Source organism: Canis aureus, chromosome 24, assembly GCF_053574225.1.
Source record: "Canis aureus isolate CA01 chromosome 24, VMU_Caureus_v.1.0, whole genome shotgun sequence".
NCBI classification, from domain to species: domain Eukaryota; kingdom Metazoa; phylum Chordata; class Mammalia; order Carnivora; family Canidae; genus Canis; species Canis aureus.
Window position 1 is genome coordinate 37,240,085 of NC_135634.1, and position 27,642 is coordinate 37,267,726.

The 27,642-nt window shown below is 44.9% G+C and overlaps 1 long non-coding RNA gene across 3 annotated transcripts; it reads right to left on the reverse strand.

The window, feature by feature from the left end:
* Positions 1-2,867: 2,867 nt before the first annotated feature.
* Positions 2,868-27,040, reverse strand: LOC144296086 (uncharacterized). Of its 3 annotated transcripts, none has more exons than XR_013363213.1 (7): positions 26,904-27,040; positions 24,732-24,816; positions 18,855-18,997; positions 18,014-18,138; positions 11,227-14,400; positions 8,345-8,570; positions 2,868-3,151 (listed from the first exon to the last, which is right to left on the reverse strand). It is a non-coding gene; the product is annotated as an uncharacterized LOC144296086 (long non-coding RNA). The 3 variants fall into 3 exon arrangements; XR_013363212.1 differs by having other exon boundaries at positions 8,345-10,060; XR_013363214.1 differs by lacking the exon at positions 18,855-18,997 and having other exon boundaries at positions 8,345-10,060.
* Positions 27,041-27,642: the final 602 nt, after the last annotated feature.

The window sequence follows — 27,642 nt, forward strand, 5'->3', positions numbered from 1 at the left end:
CTGCAGTCTTGAGTAAGAGTAGCTGTGTAGTAAGTCTTGAAATCATGGAGTGTGAGTCTTCCAATTCAATTCCTTTTTAAAATTGTTTTGACTGTGTTTAGTCCTTTGAATTTCTACATGAATTCTAAAATTAGCTAGTCAAATTCTGTTTTTTTTTTTTTAAACTTGCTTGGATTTTAAGTGTGATTGTGTTGAATCTATAGATCAATTTGAAAGAGCTGGTATCTTAACAATATTGGCCTTTCAATCTCAGATTCGCTTTATAGTTTTAGAGAGATTGCCTTTCTGCCCACCCTGATTACCACAACACCTCAAACAACCAGGAGAGTTCATATCTTTGAGGTTTAGAGGAGTCCATGGTTATTGATCCTGCAGCCCCTGGAAATGTATGCATACAGATAGTCCCTCTTCTCTTGCTTTATGCAGTCTCCTGGGACTTAGGAACTGATGAGTTCAGGCAAGCAAGAGGACTTCTGGCTACCAGAAGTAGAGGTCTACCACAGGCAGTTGTTAATAAGTGGAGCTTGTAGATCCAGACTTCTTTACTTCTTACTTTGGGAGCTGTGACAATCCACCTCATGATCACCTTGACTAGTTGCTCTCAGGGCTAGTCCAACCTATGAGCAATATATTATCATAACAAAGGGAGTGTCCTTCCATGTTATGGAAGGACAAATTGAGCTGAGAGCCCATAGCAAGACCCCCCAAAATGTATTATAGGTGAAGTGTGTACAACAGAAGAACCATTGGTTGGTCTTTTAGTCCAGGTACATGTGTTCACATCCTGAGCCTGGGCTTTCTAGGTGGTGTGGTCTTTACCAGTTACCTAATTTCCCTGGCTCTTTATTTCCTTTTCTTCTGAAAGACATAAACACCTTGATCTCACTCATTCATCCTGAGGAAGACATGAGATGGCAGAGGCAAGGATGGGCTCAAGGCTGGGATAATTAAATGCAGGGAGAAAAAGTGGGAAACAGAGTCAGGTCTCCTTCCCAGCCAGAAACACCTAGAAGAACAGCTTAGAGCTATATAAAAGAGCTATATAAAAGGAGCAAAAGTGGAGGTAGCAGAATAACCCAGCTCTATGCTTCCTTTTTCCTTTGTCTATATTCTGTGCCTGCCTTCTCCCAGGTAGCTCTGTCATGGCACTCACTAAGGGACGCTGCCCAGAAAGTGTGGGGAGACCTGCCTTGTGGACACTGCCTGCAGCCCACCTAGATCTCACCAAGGGCTTCCCAGCTGCTGTTCCTTCTTTCTAATAGACCACTCTCTTCTGTGCCCAGAGACTCAGTGTGACATAACTGGACAGTGGTGAAGCCCATCTCCCAGTGGAAATGTTTTCTCTGGAATCTGCCTGCTTACCATATCCTCAACTGCATGCCTGTGTTTTCCATGTGGGAACAACAGAGTTTCTTCTCTTTGTCCTCCAACCTTCCCTGCTTTGTACAACTATGAAACTATGGAATGTGGTGTTGGGTGCTGGGCACTGGGCAGTGCTCTTGGTCTGAGATGGAGATCCTGGGTTTCTAGCTTGACAAGAGACATTTTTCCAGAAGTCTGGAGACAGAGTAAATTACGATTATTGTCTAGGAATGAATCTGGGCTTTCCGTCTAGGAAAGGACTGCCAGAGGAGGACTTTGGTAATGGGGTAGGACCCATGCTGGATCACTCTGTTCACCTAAACGATTCTCCCCTTCCTGCAAAGGCTCTTTCTGGGAGTCCGTCCCCTACATGGCTCCTCCGGGAGATGATTCCATTTACTAAACATTGATTCTTATAGCCCTTTGCGGGAACGGAACTGTCACCTGGGGAGGGTGAGAGGTGGGAGAGAAGTTATGGTTCTTCTGGGTTCACTCCCGAGAATCAGGACAGTGGCCCAGATGAGACTGACCTCAAAAACCCCTTAGGGAAAGCAAATTCCTGATATTAGCTCAAGGAAATTCTCTTCCATGTCTCCTGTTCCCTCTTGTCTTTCTTCTCTTTTACTTGGGCTCCTTCTGGGAGCCTTTGGGTAGAATTCAGACCTTTGGGTAGAATGACAGTGAGCCTGGGGACAGATTTGGCACACTCCTCCCCCATCTTCCCAATTCCCTCAGACTGGGTAGAAAAGTGGCCTGCAGTTCCCCTCTCCCTGGTCTTTGACTTCCCCCCTCCCTTGCTTACTCACTCTCCTTATGTCCCATTTCTCCAATCAAAGAGGTATCTTCTTTTAGCAATTTCCTTTATAGAATACATAGTGATTTAATACATTACTTTTCCCAGGAGTATATGCACTCCAAAAGAAAAGCCCAGGGGGCATCCTGTGCTTAAATCAGAGTTGTGATGCCACCCCCCCACCCCACAAAAATTCCAGGCCATAATGGGCACAATCTCTTGCCAGGATTTCCACTGGTTGGTACTGAGTGGACTTTCCCCTGAACAGGTCAGATATTTCTGGCTCTGTGCACTGCACAGCTCATTGGCATCAGGATGGACAGAACAAAGTGTGTATCTCTGCATGCCCAGTTCAGCCCCCTCCTCATATATGGCCCCTCAATGGGCATGGTCTCCTGTAGTGACAGCAGACTGGCCCACCCCTCAGACAGTCTGGGAGACAATTCAGGCCACTGGTTGTGAAATCCACTGCTCTCTCTCTCCTAAAGCTGGAAGATTCAGAAGTCAGATTCTACAGTTGTCTGCCCCCCTCCCCCTAGAGCCTGCTCAAAGTGCTTAATTAACAAATCTCCAGAATCAGGAAATTGTTTACTTGGCTTCCTCAAGAACTGTTCTCTAAGGAGCGCAAAGCACTGCTAATAGATTTTTTTGTTGTTGCCTCCATCCATCAAGCAACGCGCCCCCCCCCCACCCCCATTCCAAAGTTGCTTCATCCCTACCCTCTGGGGATCTGACTCTTATTCAGAGAACCCAGGAGAGCCCTTCTAGCTTCTCTAAGCATGTCTGCCCCACCAGTACTATACCCTACCCCCACAAGGATGGAGATCCCTTTTAATTAAAGAATGGGTAGGGAGACACATTTGCAGATCCAGCTTTGCAGGGAGAATTGGGTCTTCCATGCTCTTGGAGAATGCTCAGCCACTCACACACACACTTGCATTGCATTTATTTCTGCAGCTCTCTCCCTGCTGAGAAGAAATCACAGTGCCTTGAAACCTGTGGTAATCAGAAACAGAAATCACCTGCTGGTCTTTGGCACATCTCCCTTTAGCCACAATCAATACTTGGACACTAATCATGGGGTACATCCCCCATACTACTCTCAACTACTACAGAACCCTGGCCCCTGTTTAACTTGCTGCCCTCTAAACTACTTGTCCACTGTCCCTACAGGGTCTTCTAGGCCTCTGGCTACTTGGCCAAATGCCTGGACTCTTGGTCCATCTTCTGGTCTATCTGTTCCCATTGAGGTCTTAAATAAGAAGACTCCTCCTGACACACTGTATCTAGAGAGAACTTGGGGGCATGCCTCAAGGCATCACTTGGGGACAAGAGGCAAACCTTAGCCCAGGATACAGACCATGGCACAGAGATAAAAATTATAATTATCATTGTTGGTTAACATTTATTGGCACTTACACCATGCCAGACAATTTATATTCATCATTACATACAATCCTAAAAATGATTCTCTCATGCAGATGCTACTGCAGAGTGATTGTTAAATCTAAACACATGGTTAATGCTATTTTATCATGGACTATTATGTGCTTTCCATAAATGATTTGTTATACATTTGCCTGTGTTTCCAGAATTGCAATTACACTTGATTATTATGCCAATTTTATAGATGAGAAAACTGAGACTCACAGATATCCCTGTAATAAGAGAATATGCCCTTAACTCTGTGCTGGGTACAATTTCCCTTCTTGCTACCCCAGAACACTGCCCTGCTGTGCACTTGTAAGACATTGGGGAAGCCCCATTTAGAACTTATCTTGAGGGAGAAAGTCTCATGGAGGCATGGAAGTTTCAGAAGTTGAAGATCTTAGAATGTTAAAGAGCCTTTATCAGATCTGAATATGGTGGTTCTCAACCATTTTGAACTCTTTAAGAATCCAATTAAAGCTATTGACCCTCTCCTCTCAAGAAATGCACACATCTACATATACAGTCATGTACCTTCTTGAGGTTCTTGGAGCCCCAGAGGCCCAGCCTTGGGTATTGGCTGGCACAACCTTTTGCCACTTTTCTCTATGTAAATGCATATCCTGTGTCTGTCTATCTGGCCTCTTCAACCAGTCCAGGCTAGAGTAATTTAGTGCTTCCTGCCTAGTCCAAATTCTTCCTTGTGCAAACATGGAAATGGACCCAGAGAAATGAGATTTTCTGCCCAACATCACATAGTCAATAGGACTGGCAGAGAAGGCCTAGAGCCAGGGTGGATCATTCCTTTTGGATCACTTAGGTTGCTAGAAGTGTCCTGGGCCTGGTCAAGGCATGTAGGTTCAGTGCTGAGCAGTCCTTTCCCACCTGAGGAGAGCAGCTACTCCTAGTGGGATGTCGGTCAGCCACATCACTCACAGTGAGGACCATGGCCCCATGGCCCCATGGGGGTCTCCTAAGGAGCTTGGAGAACCACTGGGCTCTCAAGGTTTTCTTGCTGCCCCATGCTGCCTCCTCTCTACTAGCCCACCACAACCTTCTTTGAGGGCCTCAGTATGGAGCCCCCAGTCTACAAGACTCAGGAAAAGAGCTCAGAGAGGCTCCTTCATGGAAGAATGAGACAGCCATCCAGGAGAGATATTGAGTCCCTGGGGTTATGAGTACCCACTTCCTTCTAAAGAAGGATCACCACAGTTTTCCCCCACATTGAAGTTATTCAGCTGGAAACCATATTTGTCAGCTCTGGAAGGCTTCCCTGACCTAGAGAATAGGGGCTGGCCTGGTCTGGACTTGAGTGTTCCTATAGTAGCACTCATTCCCCTGGTTCCTTGGTTTTCCTTTTAACCTCCATATTGCAACCCTCAGCTCAATGTTCCATATATAGCAGGTGCTCTGTAGACATTTCTACCTCTGGCACTGGCCCTGCAATTCACATCAGGAAAGTTTTGGGTACTGCTCTACATGCAGGCATGCATGCCTCATCCTTCCTCCCATCTGCTTTCTGCTTTTTTCTTCTTTGCCTCTGCTGGAAGGTTGAAGCGACTCAGGCTGGGATGGGCTCATTATGGTGGTGCCAGAAGCCTGCTGATGTCAGCCATAAATATTAACAGCCCTTGTTATGAACCCCCCTCTGCGCTGCTGCTTCAGTCCACGTTTACACAGTAAACAGTGCAGTTAGTTTATTTGATCAAGGGAGTGATCTTCAGAGTAGCTAATAGCCTGCTCCCACTCAGTGGAGCTTTTCTGGCTGCTCAGGGGGGTATAGCTGCAGGGCCAGGCTGCTCTAGTGAGCCAGGGGCTGGGCCCTGGGGATGCTGGGGCCAGAGCCACCTGCCCTGGAGAGCAGGGGGGACAGCTCTCCTGGGAAGAAGCAGCCTCGAAACCTCCTCCAGGGCAGCAAATTATGTCACTTATCCACTCTTGGCTGCTGAATCTGGTTTTAAATTATGAATTGATACAGGACACTGGTTTCCCTCATTGGTTTAATGGAGAAATGGAAGTGAAACACAAATGGGGTATTAGCTTCTTCTTTTATTTTATTTTTCAAAGCTGGCCTCAGAGACTCTACAGTTCCATGTCCCCAGGCCCCTTCCAACAGAGTTACAGAGTCATGGGGAGTATCCTCACTGCAGTGTGGGCTACAGTGGACTGCCGAACACCAGGTAGTCTATGACCTGACAGGAGGTGTGGCATCAAGGACTCAGGGATTTGATTTGCACAGCCTGATGCTAGGTCCTGGATGGGTATTGAGAGAAAGGGATGTTAACGTGCAGCTCCAGGTCAATTGCAATATATGACTTTGGAAAATGAAAGGAAGTAGGCATGCATCATCCCAGATATCAGAGTTGAGCAAGAGGAGAAGAAGACATGATGGGAGAGTTCTTAAGTGGCCTGGCTAGGGGAAGAGAGGGTGATGCAGAAGTTTCTAGAACTGCCTCACTATATGAAAGGGAAGTTTCTCCTTGCTCCTATGGACTCCAATTTGATTCATTCTCTATTGCCTTCTCCTGCCAACCTCTTCCTTTCCCAGCCTTCCTAGCAGGAGTTTCTGTGTGTGTGTGTGTGTGTGTGAGAGAGAGAGAGAGAGAGAGAGAGAGAGAGAGATGAGGTCTTGCTTTTGTACTCTGGGAATATTAGGGTGAGCTCTGGGTACTCACTGACAGCCAATTCACAGACTTCCCCTATATCCAGCCTCTGCTTCAACTTTCTTACCCAGCATGGCAGCTCCTTGTTTGTCCTGGCCAGTCCTTCCTAGACCCCAGCTGGCTTGTTTGGAGCCTGGTCACTGTGCCGAGGTCCCATCCATGTGGTTGGAATCTTGCTCTTGTCCAAATACATGCATCTATCAGTTTTATTTCCAGTGCAACCAACTGACTCCTCTTTCTCCAGGCCTCGCGTGGATACTGATGATCACCTGAGCTACTTCTGGATCCAACAGAAGCATTGGATACTGCCTTCACCTGCTGGATCCTGCTCAGGGAGGTCAGCCTTCAAACCAGAGCAGGATTCCATAAGTGCTCATCTTCATCTCCTGTCAGGCCTGCCTCACACCTGAGCTGACCCCAGCTGCAGTATCTTTCTTCCTTCCCTATTCAGAGAGAAGGAAGGGCCCCATGGACCAGGCCCTTATATGGTCATGCTCTGATAGGAAAATGGAAATATGTTATAGTCAGACCTCATTGCAGCTGGGTGGTAGAGTGTAATCCCTAGTAAAATGAAGAAGGAGGCAACAGCCCTTAGGTATAACCCTTTTGTTGCATTGACTATTTCACCCTACCAAGCCTTATAGAATGGGCTTAATTATAGCATGTATCTCATTTACACTTAACAAGGATTTGAGTACCTACTATGACCCTAGCCCCACCAACAGCTACTGGGGATCTGCGTTAAAAAACCCACACAGCCTGCCTCACCACGCGTACCAAACACTGGTGTTGACCTGAGGATTACATGTAATGAAGAATGTAACTTGCCATCTGTTGTTTTTTGTGTGTAACTCATGTCCTCCATTTTTTTTCCTGCAATATTAACCCCAATTCCCCTTAGATACAAGTCATTCCCAATTCTTATTATTATATCCCTTAAAGCTGCCAATCCTAGTGCTCCACCCCTTGGTTGCTGACCACCCAAGCTTTGCAAATCACTCGTTGCATATTTTTGGCCATGTGATTGGTCCAGGATGAAGTATATGACCCATGTGATGCCATCTAGAGTCCTTCCCTGAGCATTTTTCTTCTGAAGTTAGGGTTTATACCCTGCCCTTTATGCCCTTTGATGGCAGCTCTAAAATCAGGCCTTCAGTACTGCAGGTGGCACTGCCCTTCCTTGCAAAGGATTCTGGGGTAATGACCCCCAACCTGGACTGAAGTGAGAGGACAGATACAGAGCCAGAGGGCCAGGCCTGCTGCTGCTTCATCCCTGGGTCCATCAGCCTTAGAGGGTGCAATTCCTCTTGCCTTTTCAAAGTTTAGTTGAAGAACCAATGATTTTCCTTTCCTGTGTCTAAGCTACATTGTGTTATTAAGTATGTTACTTACAAGTAGAAGGCTTCTGATTAGTATAAATGCAAATACAATGGCTTCAAATAATGAGCATTCAGAAATGTTAGTTACTCTCCCTTACGAAGGGAGAATGGGTAAAGGAAAAGTAGGATGAAGAAATAGGAAAGATCTGGAAAGAGAGAGTGCCATATTCCTTGCTGTGTCTTTGGTTTAATAAGAATGAGGAAACAGCATTTCATAAATTCATTCATTTCATGTATCTGTAGGCATTGAATCTCTATCATCTATCTATCTATCTATCTATCTATCTATCTATCTATCTATCTATTATCGATCTACCTACCTAATGTTTTCTTGAGATCTCACCCATCCAGCTGAACTGAGAGTAAAAGGATTTTTAAAATTCTTCAAGATTGCTCAATAGAGTGAGAGAATGGACATTGGTGTGGCTCTGTGAGTTTTCTAGGAGTGACACCAGTGGACCATTTCCAGGAATGGGAGGTGGGTGTGCTGAGGCATAGGGAAAGCCCAGAAGGCAGCAGCTGGGGGGAAAAAAAAAAAGTATGTCCCTCACACATTTTCTCTTCCCTCTCCTTCACTTTTCCTTAATTCACTTGAGTCCTATTGCTCTTTTCCTTTCCTCTGATTTCCTCCCCCCCTCTTTTCTCTCATCCATATCCCTGCTATCCACCCCTACTCTGCCCTCTGAGGTTGTGCAAAAGAAAGTATCAGACTCACTCACCATCATTCTGAACAAACACCTGTTCTTATGACTTAACATATCTCCTCTTCTGCCTTCATGGATCATTTCCATTGCAGGGAATTCTGATATGGGGTTTCAGCCTAGAGTGGCAGGTAAATCAGTTGGCAGGTAAACCAGTTGGTTCAGCATGTCAGGAAACGATAGCAGAAGAGCAGACAACCACTGATCCTCAGTTAGAAGCCTCCCACTTCCAGGGATCTGCAGCCTAATTCACAGAAGGGAAAGAAAGAAGAACGCTTCCTTACTCAGGGCAGGACAGCAGGCTTCCAGCTCTGGGTGAGATTTGCAGTGTCTTGCTGGTCCATGCCTTATTGGCCATGTCTAGAATCAATGAGAGAGGAACTAGTCTATAGCTCATAGGGTCATGGCCAGTGAATTAAGCAAACATGAAGGAAGAAATGGAGTGATCATAATGACATGAGATCTACAGAAACAGTTTTCTATCACCTATATGAGAGGAGTGAAAGGAAGCATATCACTGAGTGTCACTTCACTTAGCCTCTCTGAACTTTAGTTCTTTTTCTGAAAGATACAGGCAATAATATCCACTGCAGAGAACTGGAATTAAATGAAATAACCCAGGTGAAAGCACTTAATGTGGCACACACAATGAATGTAAACTGAGTCTGGATATGTTCTTACTGACTTACTGCATATACACAGAACTTCTAGGTGTGTGCTGAACTCAGTTCAGATTTACTCCAGTCTTTTTCAATGGCTGGAGAAACAGGCTGCAAGGCTAGCTGTGAGTCACCCTTGCCCAAGCCTCAGTGGTCAGAGAAAGGTTTAGATCTATTCACAGTAGCCTAGCTACTCAGGACAGTGGACAGCTGACCCCCACAGTCTGAAATTTCTTGATAAGAACAATATGGAGTCTACTGGTGGCTCACCTGAATTGACTGGAAAGTCCAAACATAGCATCCTACCTTATTTCTGAGTATTTTATTCGAGGGAGGATATTCCTGATGCATGCAAACAGAAAGGGCTACATAACAACTTAATTCAAAATACAATTGTCCTATACGCAGAAAAGAAACAGGGTTAGTAAGGATGGAAGGCATAGTGATATGATCATTTAAAATGTATGGAATTGAAAGCTAGATCCTAGCTCTAATCTTACAGTGCCACTGTAATCCAAGTGACCATGGATGTGCCTCAGTTTCCCCCTCTACAAAATAAGAATGATAATAACCCTTGCCCAGCCTATCTTACAAGGCCAAAGTGAGGACCATGTGAGATAACATAACCAGAGTCACTTTGCAAAATACTGTACACATAGTAGTTGCTGTCTTCAGTGTGGAATGTGAAGAAAACAAGCAGAAGTCCTACAAAAGCCTGTAACTGTTGCAAACAATTTTATGGTGAATATCTCAGACATCAAAGTTTGGGCTCATCACTTCAGACATCTTACCCATAGGAAACCATTCTCATGAAAGGAAGAAACCAAAAGATTTCTTCTTTCCCACCTCTACTCTGCAGATGGAGATGTAAAACAAGGCAAAGCCATCTTGCTGGCTTCCTGGATGGAGCATGCTGGGATGGGGAAATAGCTATACCTCTCTCTGCTCATGGTGGGTTCAGGAGCCTCTGGTGATACCTGTATATTTCACCCAAAGTGACAGGGACCTTGTTAGCCGTCCTTGCATTGAGGAACTTGATGGATGGAACTCCTGGGGAGAATGTGGCGGCCGTGATCTGCCATAAAGATGATGAATCACATTTTTTTTCTTAAATGATTACTGAAAACTTTATAGCTAGCCAAAGCTGGCTTTCTCAGAGCCCCTGGAGGAGCTCTTTTAAAAGTGTCATTTAATTAATAAGGAGGTTATTGACTGCTGTCATACACGGAGTGCTGCACAAGGGCTAGGTAAGAAAAATTGACCGAGGACCACAGATGCTTGGAGGACAGCAGGGTTGGGGCCAACAGAAGAAAGCTGGACCCCTCAAAACCCTGCAGAATGCCCATCATGGTTCAAACAGTCATCATTTACCAGGTTTCTTCAGAAGTGAAAGGGACATTCCCATTGATAACCTCGTCTAAAAAATTCACACTGTCACTTTGAAATTAAAAGAGAGACAGTATGGGGCACCTGGATGGCTCAGTTGGTTTAGTATCTACCTTGGGCTCAGACTGTGATCCAAGAAGTCTTAGGATCAGCCTGAGTCAGGCTCCTTGCTCAGTGGCTAGTCTTTTACCCTCCCCTTTGCTTGAACTCTTTCTCTTTCTCAAATGAATAAATAAAAAAATCTTTAAAAAAAAAAAGAGAGAGAGAGAGAGAGAGAGAGTGTGTGATATGGTTTAGTTCTCCTGACTGAAAGTTAAGGGACAAGACCCTTCTGTAATGCAGGCAACTCTTAAGAGAGTTGCTTACCCTCTTGTGTTAACTAAAATGATAAAATTGGACAAAGTGATCTTTAGGATTCCTACTCAAAACTTCTATTTTATTCTGAATTACTCAGGAAGGAGAGGTATAAGACCACCACCACCAACAACAACAACAAGTCAGTGTAACTTTTAGGCATGTGAATTGTAATTTATGGATCAAGGGAATGTAGCCATCTCATTGCTTTTGGTAGATTTTAGCCAATTCTGGATGCTACATTTATATAGGATATTGATAAATCGTAATTCATCTTTAGAGAATATTACAGAGAGAGTTCAGAATGCCATAGCTTTAAGAAATAGTTGTTGGGCCCAAAATGTTGAATGTGGAGCACTATAACTGCCATGCCCATTGCTTGTCTGTATAAAGCTTTTGGCAAAGAAGAGAACAACACCATTTCGAGACAAGGGCAGTGCCATACCAGGTTTTTCACCCACTCTTCCCCATATATATTCCCTTGTTTAGGGTACAACTTACACCAGTGTATGTGGCAACCTTGAAGATAGCAAGCCTTGAGTTATTTAGGAGCTGTCATGGAACAAGGCATCATTTTTCTGTTTCCATACAGAGCTAAATTCTGGGCCACTAGTGGGAAAAAGTTAAAAAGAGATAGTGTTAGGCTTAAGAGAGAATTTTCTAATGACGGCTGTAACTCTAGTAGAAGCATTAACAAATCTAAAGAAAGAGTTTGTTGATCTGAAGAGAATTGGTCAGCTAGGAAAAAATAAGAAAACGGATTCCCCAAATCAACCAGTGGTACTAATGGAACAGAAGATTCTCACCCAAAAAAGTATCCCATTATAGTGGCAGACTGTCTTAAATGTGGAAATAGATGACAGGAGCTGAAGGCAGTGTACTTTCTGTATTCCTGACCTATGTGCCAGATTAACCCCATTGCAAGATAGTGGATCAGGTTGTGTTTGTTTGATGCTGTTAAATGTGTTGTCCCTCTGACTTCCTTTGTTCTGATTCCAAGCTCTCAAGAAAACTTTTTAATTGTAACTTGGCCCAATGTATGGGTCTACTTATACAGGCAGTTTCTGGAATATTTGCATTTCTGATTGTAAATTTCAATCTGACTGTAATTTGGGTCTTCAGAGACTTTAGATAATTCAAGCTGCTGTAAGCTAATAATTTGAATTTCTGGTTATAGACATCAGTCTATTGAATGCATTTTCTTTTTAAATAAGGGTGGAGTGAAATATGCCATATTAAAAATAAACCACCTTCCACTGACCAGATCTGGCTCACCATATTCTGAAGTAGGGAAATGTGCTACATCTGCTTTTTCAGAAGAAGCAAGATAAGAATAGGTAGTGCATTCTGGGAAACATGAATTTTACCTGAAATGCCTTGTCTTCCCAAGAAGACTGCTCCTTTCATCTTTGTTCTCTTTTATTGCTAACTAGGAAACCTCTAATAAGTCAGCAATATGATCATTCATTTATCAGAGTTGAGGGACCCTCCCTTGACTTAAATTCTAATTTCTTTCTTCCTTTCCGTTCATTCATATTGGGTTTCAGTTCTATTCTCAGGTACATGCTCACACACTTCATCCTTTAATAAGTGCTTATTATATTAAATTGAAGACACAGAAGGCATCTGGCCCCAGAGGCCTCCTGACTTGTGGTTCCAATGCGGCTCTTACCTCCTATTCTCCAACAGGAAACTCCATCTGTATGGCATCCATGGGAAGATCCCCAACATTTTGGGAAAAACTTCAAAGACTCAGTCAACAGTGGTAAATTCTAGGAGCTGCTTTCAGGTCTATCACTATGTCTGCTTTCCAGGAGCCCAGCCACAAGGGCAGGGGGAAAGCAAGGTTGTCAAGTAGGAGCATGAAAGTACAGGAAGTGGTCTTGAACTGGAAACATGGCTTATCACCTCCTGTAATTTCAGACTGAACAAAACCTAGCTAGTTGATACATACAAAAGATTTATTCAAATAAAATACACCTGTGCTTATACTATAAAGATACTGAAACTGTACAAGAAAGAAAACACTTGTCATGTTAGATGAAATAGAAAAAGGTGGTGGCAGGTAATGATCATGATAATAGGCTCCAGTTGAGAAGCACTGAGGTTGATTCAGTGATGTGAATCACTGGCTTTGAAGAATCACAATTATGATTGGGCTGTACCCCAATGGGCCGAGGCTCTAGGTCAGTCTCTGGCTGACCAGAGTGTGTGAATGGGTGAAGGGGGCCCCAGGAGAAGACACTTCCAGTCCGTTCACAAAAGCAGGTGAGATTTCTAACACAAGTCAGAGAGGGTCCCTCAGCTACTCCAGTGGTAAGATCCCAAAGTGTTGTGGGAAGAACTGTGACTCTACATAGAACCTAGGTAGACGCTAATGGTCTGTCTTAGAGGAGCACTTATGGAGAAAGACAATTTGAGCAAGGCACTTTGCAGTTTCTCTCCTATTTGGAAAACCATAGTTTGGTGAGGAGATAGGCCAAACAACTCTCTCCCACCAATGGGTACCTACAAATTTTGTATTAAAAATATATTTTCTTTAAATTGTTGGTCATTAGGAAGGTAAGGGAAGTCCTTGTAAATTAGAAGGCGACAAGAAAGTGACTCTATGTAGGTGGGCATGTCCTGGAGCTGGCCTTCTCTGGAGAGATCTACAGATCCTTGCTTTCCTAGAGAATCTACTTTAATGGGATACTAGAGTATTGAAGGACAGGAGATGAAACCTAGGGCTTGGGTATGGTAGGAGGTCAGATAAGAGGATCTCAGAAGAGAGACCTGCTGGGGGGGTGGGGCATCACTTGTGTATTACAGAGTACTACTGAGTAAGAGACACCTACAACTCCTCAGTGACACACAAAAAATAATCGTTTCTTACCCACATATCTAGCCTGGCAGCCAGGCCGTTCTACTGATCTTGGCTAAGCCCACTCAAAGGTATCCAGTTCATCTGTCTATCCACTAGGATCTTGTTAGATGGGGCAACTAGAATGTGTTTGTTCTCCTTCTTGTTTCTCCTAGCCTATGGTTGGGGCCAGGGGCATGGCTCTCTCAAGGCAATTTGCCAGAGGGCAAGAACAACAAATAGAACTGCCCTTGCACTTCTTCAAGGCACAAGCAGAGGTGGCACAATGGGTAACATCCCATTGCTTGAAGAAAGTCACACAGCTAGGATGATAGTCAGAGGGGGAGGTCAATACAAAGGGCATGGCATAGGGTATGTATATTGGGAGGTGTAGGGGTTGAAGAGCTTCCCCCTAAAATTCATGTCAACTAGAACCTCAAGATATGATCTTATTTGGAAATAGGGTCTTTGCAGATATAATTCGTAAGGATGCCAAGGAGAAATTATCCTAGATCTGGGGAAAGAAGGGTTAAATCCAATGACTGTTAACCTTATAAGAAAAGGAAAGGACACAGAGACACACAGATTAGGAGGCCATGGGCCATGTAAAAGCAAAGGCAGAGACTGAAGCGATGCCACCACAAACCAAAGAACACCTGGAGCCACCAGAAACTGACAAAGCAGGGGTGGATCCTCCCTTGGAGGCTTTGGAGGGAACATGGTTCTGCCAATATCTTGATTGCAGACTTCTGGCTTCAGAACTGTGAGATAATATTCTTCTGTTGTTTTCAACTGCCAAGTTTGTAGTAATTTGCTCCTGCAATCCTAGGAAACTGATACAGGAGGGGTGAAGAAATGAGGCCATGATACAGTCAATTAATCAAAGAGGATAAACTCAAAGCAGCTAGGCAGAAAAAAATGGGGAGGGGCAGGGATTGGGAGCTTCCTTGGCCTTGTATCTGGGTATAACAAAAACTAAAGTTTTCTCGGAGAATTTCTAACTAAAAACTCCCCTTTGGTGAGGTAAGGGCTGAAACTCCTATGATCTTTGTATAACACACCTCACTGTGCACACACATTCCTGAAAAACCCCACAAAGTCTAAATGCAAAGTTAAATTTTAAGCGGCTGCAAATTAGAAGTGCCCCCCCCCCCCAGATGCTTGGGAGAAGTAAATTCTCTGTAGAGGAACATACATTAAACACAGATCTCAAAGAATTCCTTCATATAAGTGCCAAAGAATATATGTTCCTAACAGAAAATCACTCATTGTACAAGATAAGCAAGAGCCAACAGAAATGTTCAAGCCACAGAATCAGACCAGTAAGGATAATGGTTATAAGAAACAGAAACACAAAATAAGTCCATTTAACATGTGTTGTAGGTTGAATTGTGTCCTTCCACAAATTCATATGTTGAAGCCGTAGTCCTCAATGTGACCATATTTGGAGATGGGGACCTTAAGGAGATAATTAAGGTTAAATGAGGTCATCTGGTGGGTCCTAATCCAGGACCACTGATGTTCTTATAAGGAGAGGGATTTTGGACACACAAAGAGAGACTGGGGATGTGTGTGCACAGACCAGAGTCCACATGACCCCTCAGCAAGAAGGCTGCTATCCTCTGGCCAAGAAGAGAGGTCTTGGGAGAAACCAAACCTGCTGAAACCTTGATCTTGGACTTCTAGCTTCTAAAACTCTGAGAAAACAAATTTCTGTTGTTTAAGCCATGCGGTCTATGGTATTTTATTATGATAAGCTAATTAGCAAACTAATACAACACATTTAGAGAAATAAATGTGAGGTTTGTCAGTATGGCTTAGAAATCAAGAATTACTGAAATCAACAATCAAGTTTAATAAAAGAAACAAAAGATAATTCTAGAGATTAAAAACATAATAACTAGAAACTAAGTCAGTAACAGATCACACTTAATCATAAACTTGTTGATGATCTAAAGAATACCAGAACACAGCTGGTATTATACAGAGAGACAAGATGCTGGGGAATAAGAGAGACTTAGTGACTCCGAGCATAGAGTGAGGAAGTTCAGCCTACATTTAATCATAATTATAGAAGGAGAGACAAGAAAGAATGAGGAGTAACTGATTATCCCTGGTTGGGAGTGGTGGCGAACTCTGCTGGTGGTTTCTAAGGGCAGGCATGACACAAGTGATGATGTGTGATATGGATCTACATCATAGTGACCAAAAAAAAAAAAAAAAGTCAGGGAGGGAACAGGAATGAAAACAGTGGAAAAGCATATCCAAAGCTGTAGTGGCATGAGAAAGCATGATATTTCAGGGCATGGTGAGAAGTCTTGGGTAATGGGTACCGTAGGGTATGTCAGCATGTGGACCATATGTGCTCAATTGGAGACAGGATTTGAAGGTTGGCAGGTAGAGAATATCAGATGGAAGGGATTTGTCACCTACACTAAGGAATCTCAGGCAGTATCCTGTAGGTGATGTGGAGTCAATGGAAATCTTTAAGCAAGGAAGTGGCATGATCAGCTTTGCACTTGGGAAGATAAAGCACCTAGAAGAAACTCAATACAGGCTTGTGGTTTTGATCAATGTAGGCTGCTTATATGGATCCATTTGTTCTTAGAAGGCTGTGGCTGGGATGAGCTTAAGGCATTCTGGATCCATCTTCTGCAGAGAGGACTCCAGAAAGGCTCTCTGCTTTAGAGTAGACCAGGTTCAAAGTTGGTAAATTAAAAGTGATGACCTCGGGTGCTCTGGAGCTCTAAGGAGCCTCACAAAACATCATTCACATTCTTCCCAAGCTTCTCTTCCACAGTGGAGACCTACTAAGGTGGCCTTGACTAGGAAGGTGTTTCCTCCACCCAGGGGCCAGCCTCTGGCACACCCTGCTCTAGACCCATTCTGGGAGTCCCTGCCAGACCCCAGGTCACTCTCAGAACCTTTCCCTTATCCTCAATCTCCTGTGCAAATAGTCACTCATCCACCCAATTCTAGGCTCTCCTGGCTTGATCTTTTTCTTGGATTTTTGTTGGTGGAGTTGGTGGGAAGGCAGAGCTGAAAATCACAGAGTATTTGCAACTTGCCAGAAACCTAAGAGCCTCTTGTGTTTATCATCCCAGCTGTTCACCCAGCAGGCTTAGAGGTAGAAGTCACTACCCCCAGTTTATGAAGGATGTTAATCAGTTTGCTCAAGTTCCCAGGTTCTAATAAAGGGCAAGACTGTATTCAAACCCAGCCTGGCCAGAGTCAAACATGTCTGCTTCTTGGAAGCTGTTCTCCACCCCACTCTTCAGCCCCACCCTCAGAGCCAGAATCACTGGCAAAATCGCAGCCCCAAGGCAGGCAGCCTTCCTCCAAAGTTGCTTCTTTTTCCCTTTCTCCTGGTTAAAAATGTGTCCACATCTCTCCCATTTACAGACATGTGAGGTTGGACGCCTCTTATTCTTTATCATTAATCACTATCATGTACAACTCAATTTAGTAACTAGACCTTTGTTGCTCATTAAATGCCAGGTAACTGTAGTGGGAGACGGGGTAGCTGACACCAACAGCCCATGTGTGAGGGCAGGGAGCTGCACTGTGCCGGCTTGCTACAGTATGGGGCCCCCACCTAATTCCAAATCCAGCCTGGATATGGTTACTGGAGAACCATTTTCCATAACTGCTCTTGAGCTGGAACTACTACTGTCTTTGAGTTTGATATTTCTCCAGGTGAGTAATTTGTCCATGTTTAGGGGGAATATCTCGTTGGAATTATTTTCTAAAAACAATGCTCTAAAACAGTCCTCCTCTAAAAGTAAATGGACAACAGGTGCTCATTATGTAGCTTCATGTCCTGTCTGAAAAGAGCTTTCCCATGAAAGAACTAGGCCTTCTAGACCTGCTCTAGCCAGGAATCTGAATGCTCACTTAATTCCTGGCCATTCTTATTTAATCAATCTAAACTGGAGTTTCAGAAGCACTCAGCAGAGGAAAGGAAGAAAAAAAGAAGAAAGTGATGGAAAGAAGACCAAAGGGAAAAGTAAAACTAAGAAATGAAGGAAGGCACTGAGGGGGGCACTTGATGGGATGAGCACTGGGTGTTATGCTATATGTTGGCAAATTTAACTCCAATAAATAAATAAATAAATAATTAAAAAAAAAAAAAAGAAATGAAGGAAGGGAGGAGGAAGGATGGAGGGCAAGAAGAAGGGGACCTGAGTCCCAGTCTTCAGAGAAATCCAAGTCCTGCCTAGCAAATGTTCATCTTCTATAGCTTCAATGCAGAGCAAAGAGTGCAAGTGCAATAGCTGTTTGTTGATTGACACTCTAAGCACTGACACTAATTACAATGGTCCAGAGAAGGTGAGTCCACCTCGGCTTCAGCTCAGGGTTGAGTGAGGAACATTAAATCTGCTGGTTCTCAAGGGGCTTAGTGCCTTCCTCAGGGGCGAGGTAGGAAATTTGAGGAGCCATTTTTACCTGTTCCGGTGATGAGGTAGTATTGGCATTATAGCAGGGGACAGGAATGCTAGATGTGCTGCACTGTGTGGGGAAGCCTTCCCAAGGTGGAATTGTCTTGCACTCTACAATGACTCCTGAAGGTCCTGTAGGACAAGCATGTCAGTGAGAAACCTGCTTATAATTACCCTGGCCCGAGCTTCACTCCATTTAATGACATCAAATAACATTATGCTTTAAAATATGCTTTTAATATAAACTGTATTTTCAAGAAATGTAACTTCCTTGTAAATCAAGGAAAGATTGTGTTCAGTGCTCTGAGAGTGTTAAAAAAGCTTGTCACTGACGGCACTCTTCTTTGTGCTATTTGAGATGTCAGTACACCTGTGTCAGCTCACATTTTTCCCTCCTGCATTCACAGTGACCTAATATGTAGTGCAAACCTTTCCACTGTTGCCTATCACATTTTTTTAATATAGACATGTCTCACATATTTTAAAAATTATTTTATTATAAATTACTTTTATTCCTCCTTCATGTCACGATTAGTACATTACATTTACTTTTTAAATTATAAGTATAGATAGATTATATCATTGAGATGATTTTGCTTTTGAATTTTACTTTAGGATAATCCTGGGGCTTTGCAAAATAGTTGCTGTGCTAGGGTTGGGAGCCACTGACCAACACTCTCACTTTATAGGTAAAGAGCTTGAGAACCGGAAAGGTGAAGTAATTTGGCCTAGGCCAAGCAGCTACCTGACAATAGTGAGAGAGCTAAAAGCCAGGTTTCCTGACTGGTGGCTTCAGGGGATATTTACAACACCTCACTTCTCACAGTGACATAACCACTTTCACATACCCTGAAACCCTTTTTCTGTAACATGGTCCTGAGGGACATCCGTCAGGGTAGGAACTGGGCAGAGGGATGCTTCTTCTCCTTCTTCTCCTTCTGATTCTGCTTCTTTCTTTCTTTTCTTTACACCCACTTGGACAGATTCCCATCTTTTAAAATAGAAGAGAGAGGAGGAGATCTCACCAAGGGGTTGGGTCATTATTTCAGGCTAATGGATGGTGTATGAGTTTCCTGTAGCGGCTGTAACAAGTTACCACAAACCGGGTGGTTTAAAACAATAGGAATATGTTCTCCCACAGTTGTGGAGGCAGGGACTGTGAAGGTGTCGGCAGGACTGTGCTCCCTCAAAAGGCTCCAGGGAAGCATCCTTCCTTGCCTCTTCCAGCTTCGGTAGCTGCTGGCATTTCTTGACTTGTGGCTGCATCGTTCCCATCTCTGCCTACATCTTCACCCTGCCGTCTCCCCCATATCTCTGGATCTGCTTCCCCTGCCATCAGAAGCCATCCTAATACAGGATCATCTCATTTCTTATTGATATCGGCAAAGACGCTTCTCTGAATAAGGTCACATTCACAGAAGGTTCTGAGTGGCATATCTTTTGGGGTTTTCTCAACTATACAACCTACAACATATGGTATTACCAAATGACAATTGCCTGGCTAAGTAAAGATTCAGACTTGGAATTTAGAATCCACATTTTCTAGATCCTTGGTTGTGGATTCCAAAGTCTATAATGGAAATGTCTGGAAGAAATCACATCGAGTTGGGGGATCCGTGAGCTCACCCAGTTCCATCCCTCATGCTAGAAATGAGTACGTGGAGATCCAGAGCAGAGAAATGACTTGCTCATGAGGTTGCTGGGAGAATGGATGTCAGAGCTGGGACCCAGACACAGCTTCCTGTGTTTACAGTGTTGCTTTCGTCCCCAGCATGGGGCTCTGCAAAGGCAGTTGTCCATAGCATGAAGTGAATCCTGATCTTTTACCTCCCTGTTGCCCATTGACCCTTGTTCAACCATCTGAGTGAGGCTTCCTCATCGAGATACAGACGGAGTCATAGATACACTGATAGAGGGTGAAGGAAGCTTTCTCAGCTCCCCAGGGATTTGCTGAATGCAGCAAGCCAAGCCAGGCTCTTTCTCCCTAGGCTGCCTTTCCCTTCACAGACACTTGTTCCATATTTACATTCCATTTATGTTGCCTCTTGTTTATCTTGTTACCTAAGTACTTGGCACAAAAGTAATTATTTCGTTGCAAAAGCCGCAGCAGCCGGCAGAGTTAAAAAAAACCACACACACACACACACCAAAAAAAAAAAAAAAAAAAAAAAAAACAAAACCGACTTAGACTCCAGCGCAGAATTGTATAAATAACTACCTCAGTGGAGACATGGGAAATTATGCTCACTCTCTGCCACTGTCGTCACTGTCAGGAGAAGATTCCAAGGGTAACGTCTTGCCATTGTGTGGAGGGAAAAGATCATTTCTTAGCAAAGTGGTTTTTGCAGATGCTCACAATGCTGGATACTCTCTGTGCACCCCCCACCCTCCTCGGAATTATCAGCACAGTATCAATTCACAGTGCGCAGCATGCAAAGCAGATAGAAGGCAACTCCCCGCCGAGTCTCCATCCAGAAAAGCTCTCTCCCTTTCATGCCAAAGCAAACAGTGGGGAGAAGAGGGGACATTTTTCCTTAGGGAAACAAAATCCATCTTCCTACCCCCAAAAAAAGGTCATGTTGGGTTTGGAGGCTATTCCTCAGGTCCACATATGCGGACGTTTTTGCCACTCTTGATGCTTACTTATAAAGCTGTTTTTTTTTTTTCTTACAAAGCTATTTTTAATTAGATAGATCCCATTTGACTGAGAGCAAAATTGCAATTGCACTTTTTTTTTTTTTTTCGAATAGGAGAGGGGAAATGGAGTATAATCAGCTGGGAGTAAAGGGGAAATAAAGGCCCTTTTCTCCCCCAGGTCTGTCCCTCCCCCTGAGGGACAGGTTAAAAAGGAAAACTACCCCTTGGGTATTTTTTTTTTCTTTTGGATTATGCTGTGATAAGTCAGCCTTCCTGCTCCTCCCATTCCATGTAACAAACACACAGCTGAGCACCACATAGCTTTCTCTCCACAGCCTCTTCCCCCTCTCCTGTTCCTGCCTTTTTTCATGTCCATCCCCTGGTCTGCCTTTTTCCACTTGTTCTTTCATCCACTTCCTTCTGCTTTCTTCCTCTTTCCCCTCTCTCCCTCTCCTCCTGTTGTCCACTCTTCTAAGCAACCCAGTTCTCCCCCTGCCTCCCTACTGCACCTGTCACAGATGACGCCCAACCTCCCCTTTCCCCTAGAAATAAGAGTGTGGGCTGAGTGGAGTCCATCTCTGGGACAGACAGAATGGAGATGGTGCGGGCTAGTGGTGCTGGAAAGGGACCAGTGACTTGGGTGGCAGGGGGCAGACAGCATCAGGACCCCACTGCTCAAGTTCTGGCCTGGCTCCCTCTGCCATCCCTTTTCTCATTCAGAGCAGAAGCCTTGAGCAGGGGCTCCAGTGAGTGTCATCTGTCACTGTGACCGGGGTAGGAGGGTGGGTATCAGAGAAGGTGCCTGCTAAGAAGGAGACTGTTCTGTCTTCATAAAGGATAGAGTTGGAGAGAGAAAGAAAGCAGCCCCAGCAGTAGAATAAGCACACACAGCATGAAATACAGGCTAGAGCCTCCCCCAGCCCCCACCAGCCTGGCTTACTGGTGGGTGACACCCGGGAGATGGACAGAGGAGGAAAAAGGGAGAGCTATCCCCATGGCTTCTTTCCACACTCACATGCTCTGACATTGTTAGAGGTTCTTCATGGAAGAGCAAGCTGCTTGCTACAGGCATGTCACCCCGAACAGTCTCTTTCCAGCAAGACTGTACTTCTAGACTCACCCTCCCTCCACACAAAGGGCTCACTCAGATGAGGGGATGAGAAGGAGAGGGTGGGTGCCTTTTGTGCTCTGCCATTCCATACTCAAAGCTGGCTTCTAGCCCTGAGAGAGAGCTATGTTCCCCAGGAAGATCCAGATACCAGTTATCTGATATGGACACCTACCGGGGGGGAGGGTGTCTGTGAGCTCTAGCTTACCCTGTCCTTGTCCCATAATGGCCCACCATGATGAAACAGTCCCTGGGATAACGTACAGCCCCCATACCCCTGTAATATCCCTGTAGCACCCCCTGGACACCCTAGAGTCCATCTGGCCAGGCCAGAGACACAGTGAGTAAATCTCTGGCCTTAGACCCAGTGAGCTGTCACCTGAAACAAGTCCCAACCTTCCTGAGATGCAGTGTTCTCCTGGTAAAGATGGAACAATAGACTGACATTCCCTCCTCCCACCCCCACCAGGTTTCCTATACATCGATTTTGGAATAAGTACTCTCATCACCGAGAAAAGAATAATGTGAGTGGATATAAAAGGCTGGGTTGGGGAAGTTGAACGTATGTCTGTTTGCCAGAGTGGGGCAGGGGGACACAAGATTGTATGAAAAGAACTATGAGCAAATAAAAAAGGAAGACAAAAAGATAACAAAAAATAAGTGGCAAAAGCAAGACATAACTTGAAAGTGAGAAATCTAAAAGAATTCGAAGAGCACGGTTTGATGTATAAGTTATAGAGAATTCGTGAGAAGAAAATGAACTGAGCCCCAGGGGAGGTGTGGAGATAATAGCGCTCTTGAGCTGTCATGTGTTCCAGTCTGCTGTTTGTTGCCCTGGAAGATGATTAAGGATATCTTGGGATAACAAAATCTACAAAAATCTTCCATGCCCCGCCCCTCTGCTACAAAGAACTTTGCTATCAAGAGAAATACGTTTCTGCCAGTGAAGCATTATTGAATAAGAGGAGTTTTAAGCATTTATGTAAGCTTAATTGCAAGCATGAAAAGAGGATATTTGGATAAATGAAAATAGGTGAATATTTTAGGGTGCTGCAATTTTTTCTGGGGCGGGGGAGGGTAATTGCTATTATATCTACCACTGTAGATATGATACCATTTTTCGTGAAAAATTTAAAAATGTCAAGGAGCATTCCTAACCTTTCCCAGCCAGGCTCTGGCCTCTGGACCATGCTCTCCTTTCCCAGGGAGGGAGTTAGAGATGCCTGGGGCCATCCTCAGCCAGAATGGACGCTGCCTGAGAGAGAAGAATAGTCAGAAGGAGCAGGGAAAATGAGGACAGAACCCACCGCCAAAATGAATGTCTGGTGAGGATGGACGAGGAAAGAAAAACTCCAGCTTCACACGACGAAATGTGTTTTCCAGACTGGCTAAATGAAGCTCACGGTATTAAAGGCGTAAATCAACCACACCGATGTCGAGGTTCTACGTGGGTAGGTCTGCTTATGAGGCAGAAACCGCCCAAGAGCTGGATTTCCAAAGGAGGGCCATAAAAGTCCCATCCCAAGGTGGCTCCCCAGAGGCTGCCTGATTTGTGGCCCCACCAGGTGGAGTTAAAGAGGTCAGGCTCCTGTGGTTTTTGCCAGGCACATTTCACTGCTTCACTGCTCTCCTTTCAAAGGTGAGACAGCCCTTGAAAAACAGAAAAAGTTCCTTTTTTTCGGGGGGGGGGGATAAAAACAATATGGGTGCTAGGTGGGACTCCAAATTATCTTCAGGTGGTCCCCTTTTCTGTTTTCAGCAAGTATCACCTGTTCTCACCCTGTTGGCACATGCCCGCTCCTCCTCCAGTCCTTACCCCCATGTTTGCTGCCTCTGTTCCCCATGAGGGAACCCCTGACATTTTGGGAACCTCTATCTGTGCAGGATATGACCGATTCAGTGAATCCTACACCCCAACTTGGGAAAGCTACACAGGGAAAGACTGATGCAGGACTCCCTTTGCTGCGGTGAGGCCATAAAAAAGCAGACCTGGGGAGAGGAGGGGTTAGCACACAGGCTAGAAAATTGAAGACTGGGGTTCTAAATGACATCACTCACTATTTTTTGTGAAAATCAGGATGCACATATTTCCCTCCTGTGCCTCATTTTCTCCATCTATATAATAGGTCCGTGGAGCCCTATATGATCACTCAGGCCCTATGCCCATTCTAAGACTCTCAGGAGTCACATCCACATCATTTCAGCAGATTAACATCTCCAAAGTAGTGGAACTTTCGGGGTATTTGTACCATAAGTAACACTCCAAACAGGCACCAGAATAAATAGAGTCAATGGTCTTTCCATCCTCAGGATGTGTGATGCCAGTATAAGTCTATCACTCTCTTCTATCAAGAGACTGGCCTTAGAGCCGACTTGAAGCTCTGCTCCATACTAGCTTGGGCAAAGCACCTGATTTGTCTCATTTAACTGATTTCAAAAATATGGTTACAATATTTGACCTCTAAAAAATGTGGTGAAATGGTGATATAATGGGCCTGACAATATCTGGCTGTAATGCAAATTCGTTTCTGGCCTTCTGCTTGGCACGGCATTCATTTTCCAAGCAGGCTACACAAAGTCAGCCAGGAGAAGGTAGGAGGGGAGCACTAGTCAAGCCATGCCTGAGGACTGAACTGTGTCTAGGCACTTTCACCTGGTGGGTGGTGACAGATGAGGATGATGAGATGCTCAGGGCTGGTGTGATACCCCAGAAGAAGGCCTGGTCCTGTTATAGGACAGCTAAAGAATTGGTATACCTGGGACTCGAGGGGAGATGGCGTTGGCATGCATCCTGAGGCAGGAGTCAAAAGAAGGAGTGTTAGAAGCCCATCCCCAAATAAATACTATTAGCTTTGACTCACTTCTGCCAAGTGTCAGGCCTGGTTTCCAGGGGACATGGAGATGGGGCTGCAGGTTTGATCCAGAAGGAATTAGCAATCTCGGCATTCTGAGAACCACCTGCATTGACTCCTCTACTCACCATCACTTACTAGTCTGCTCCCATATATGAAGATGAGTCCGTAAAACAGAATGACAAATTGTTCTGCCTTCAAGGAGTTAACATTCTAGAAAGAGGAGACAAAGAATTAAAATGCATCATATCTCAGGTAGCAAAGCAAAGCAGGAAATGTGACAGGGAGTATCTGGCACAGACAGTGAAAGGGGGTTGTCCCTTCAGCCTTAGGAACTGTTGGAAGAAGGTGCCTGGCTGGCTGAGTCAGTGGAGCATGTGGCTCTTGATCTTGGAATTGTGAGTTTAGCCCCAAGTTGGATATAGAGATTATTAAAGATAAGATCTTAGGGATGCCGGGTGGCTTAGTGGTTGAGCGTCGGCCTTTGGCTCAGGGCTTGATCCAGGGGTCCTGGGATCGAGTCCTGTATTGGGCTCCCTGCAAGGAGTCTACTTCTCCCTCTGCCTATGTTTCTGCCTCTCTGTGTGTGTCATGAATAAATTAATAAAATCTTTAAAAATAAAATAAAATAAAATCTTAAATAAAGGACTGTTGGAAGATTAATATCCAAGGAGTGAGGAGGGGGACCTGAAAATGCTGACCTCCTTGTGGGGGCTAATGTGCAGAACAAAGGGATAGAGGGTCCCTGGCCTCCCTCCTGGCTGTCTGCAAGCAGAATGCTGGTGAGCTGTGAGCACCTGGTCTGCCCCAAGCCACCCCAGTGCTAGGATCATACCCTCTTTCCCACCAGTGGTGAGAACATCTATTTCTTCTTTCACAGCCACTTGTTAATCCCTTCCTGTATCCCTGTTGCTGGTCTGAGGAGTTCAGAGAGAACCCGCGGTGCTGGTGCTCAGGTAACTCCCAGTTTAGTGGGGAAGATGCACAACTTCCCAGCGGAGTGATGCCAGCGGAGAGGTTTGGGCCATGGGGAAGGGACGACGGGCTTGCACCCTGAAACAAGGTGGCGCGTAGTCCATGGGAGGGAACAGACTTGTGCCTCTTGTGATGGGATTTTGTTCCAAAGACAACAGGAGAAGACAGAAGCACTGAAATGTGGAGGTCCCCTTCTGTGCCAGTCCCCAACTTCTAGAAGCACTGGAATAATCCAGCCACATTTCCATCTGTCCAGTTTTCCAATGGCCTCCTAATAGCAGCCCAATATTAAAGCATGCTGGTGAGGTTGGAGTGTGAACGGCCAGGAGCTGCCGAGCAGGCCCCAGGGGGAGGGAAGGGGTGGCTTCCATAGGCAGGGCCCTGGGTTTCTGATTGAATCTTTCTGCCCTCGATCTGGTGGCCTAGGGACTTTATGGGGAAGCCCCTGGAGTTTATGAGACATGCCCCCACAATTTAATTACCTGCAGTACGAATGAGAAAAGACTCTATAAACACCAGAATTTATAGGCCTTCTGTGGCTATAGGTCACCTCTGATGCAATAACTGGTACCATTCCTGTAGGAGAGTGGCTTCATTTTATTGGTCTCACACAAAATTTATGCTCCTCTCTACCTGCAGCAAGACAGGTTTACTTCTAAGTGTCTCTTGCTATTGTAACTTATTTGCTCCTTTTTGAAGCTGTGAGTGTGTGTGTGTGTGTGTGTGTGTGTGTGTGTTTAGGGAGCTAGACTCAACAGGGAAGGCAGTTCTCAGTTTATTTACTCTAAGTCCATTTTATTTTCCATCCAATGGCTGGAGACTCTCCGGTCTTCAGGCCCATCCTGTCCCTGTCCCATCCTGTCCCATCCTGTCCCTATGGCCTGCAGTGGCAGAGCTGACCTAGGAGAATTTGCAATTGCCCATTAAATGGAACAGGCCAAAAGTCCTTTCCAGTTGTGCCCTGTTCCAAGTCTTCCTTTTTTCTAGAACTTTCCCAGCAAGGACATCTCACCTGTTTTTTTTTTTTTTTTTCCCAAGAACCTGACCTAACTCTGTGACATTCTCCAGACAAGCCTCTTTCCTCCTACTGGCTACCTGCTCTGAGGGCCTTGCTACAAGTGCTGCCGAGCTCCATCCATCACCCAGCCATCTGTCTCCATCTATCTATAGCAACAAAACCCATTTCAACACTTTCCTCCTTTTGTTCCCTTTGTTTTACGGCTGCTACTTGGCGTAAAGTTCCCTTTCCCCTTCATTTAACAGAAAGGCTTTCACATTAAAGGAACATTTTAACAGTACAAACAAGAAATAGAATTCCAGTTTACCTCTCTCCAAGCTTCTCTTAAATCTCTCAGCTGTTTTGGTTCAGTGTCTGCGCTCCCCACCTGGCTTTGTTCCACGCCCAGCCCTCTCCCCTCCGCTGTTTTGAGAGCCAGAGCTCTGAGGCTGCAGAGGTCGCCACAAGGGAAAGGGAAGGGAACTGAAAGTGTCCCTGCCAGCTGCCCTGCCCCGCCCCAGCCACTTCCCAGACCAGCAGCGCCCCTGTCTGCAGAGGGGCACAGACACCCGCTCCCACGCATAATCCACAATCTCAGTGGAGCCCACTTATTGCTCCTTGCAAAGCAGCTTACAGTACAAGTACATTCCAATTAGTCATTGACACCTGTTGTGGGGAAGAAGTGGCTTTGGCCTCTGTTGAAGATGCTGAAGTATGAGTCCGACATATTTCTGTTTACCTTTGGCTGACAGGAAGCTTCTAGACACATACAATTATAGTTCCTCTACCTATATTGGCCACTGGGGTTAGGTTATTTATCTCCTTTTCCACTTCATTTAACAGCTTAGTTTTTCTACATCTTGAGTAATAATAGTTTATTAAACAATTAGAGGCATACACATCACCAGTACCACTGGGAGACAGGCAGGCACGGGCAAATCATCCAGGTGCTGCCTCCAACCATGACTACGCTACTCCATTCAGTGTTTCGGTTCCTGTTTGTGTGACATCTCCGGGGTAATTTGCTCCCCCTTCCTTCGGCACCATGAACAGAGAACAACAATCTC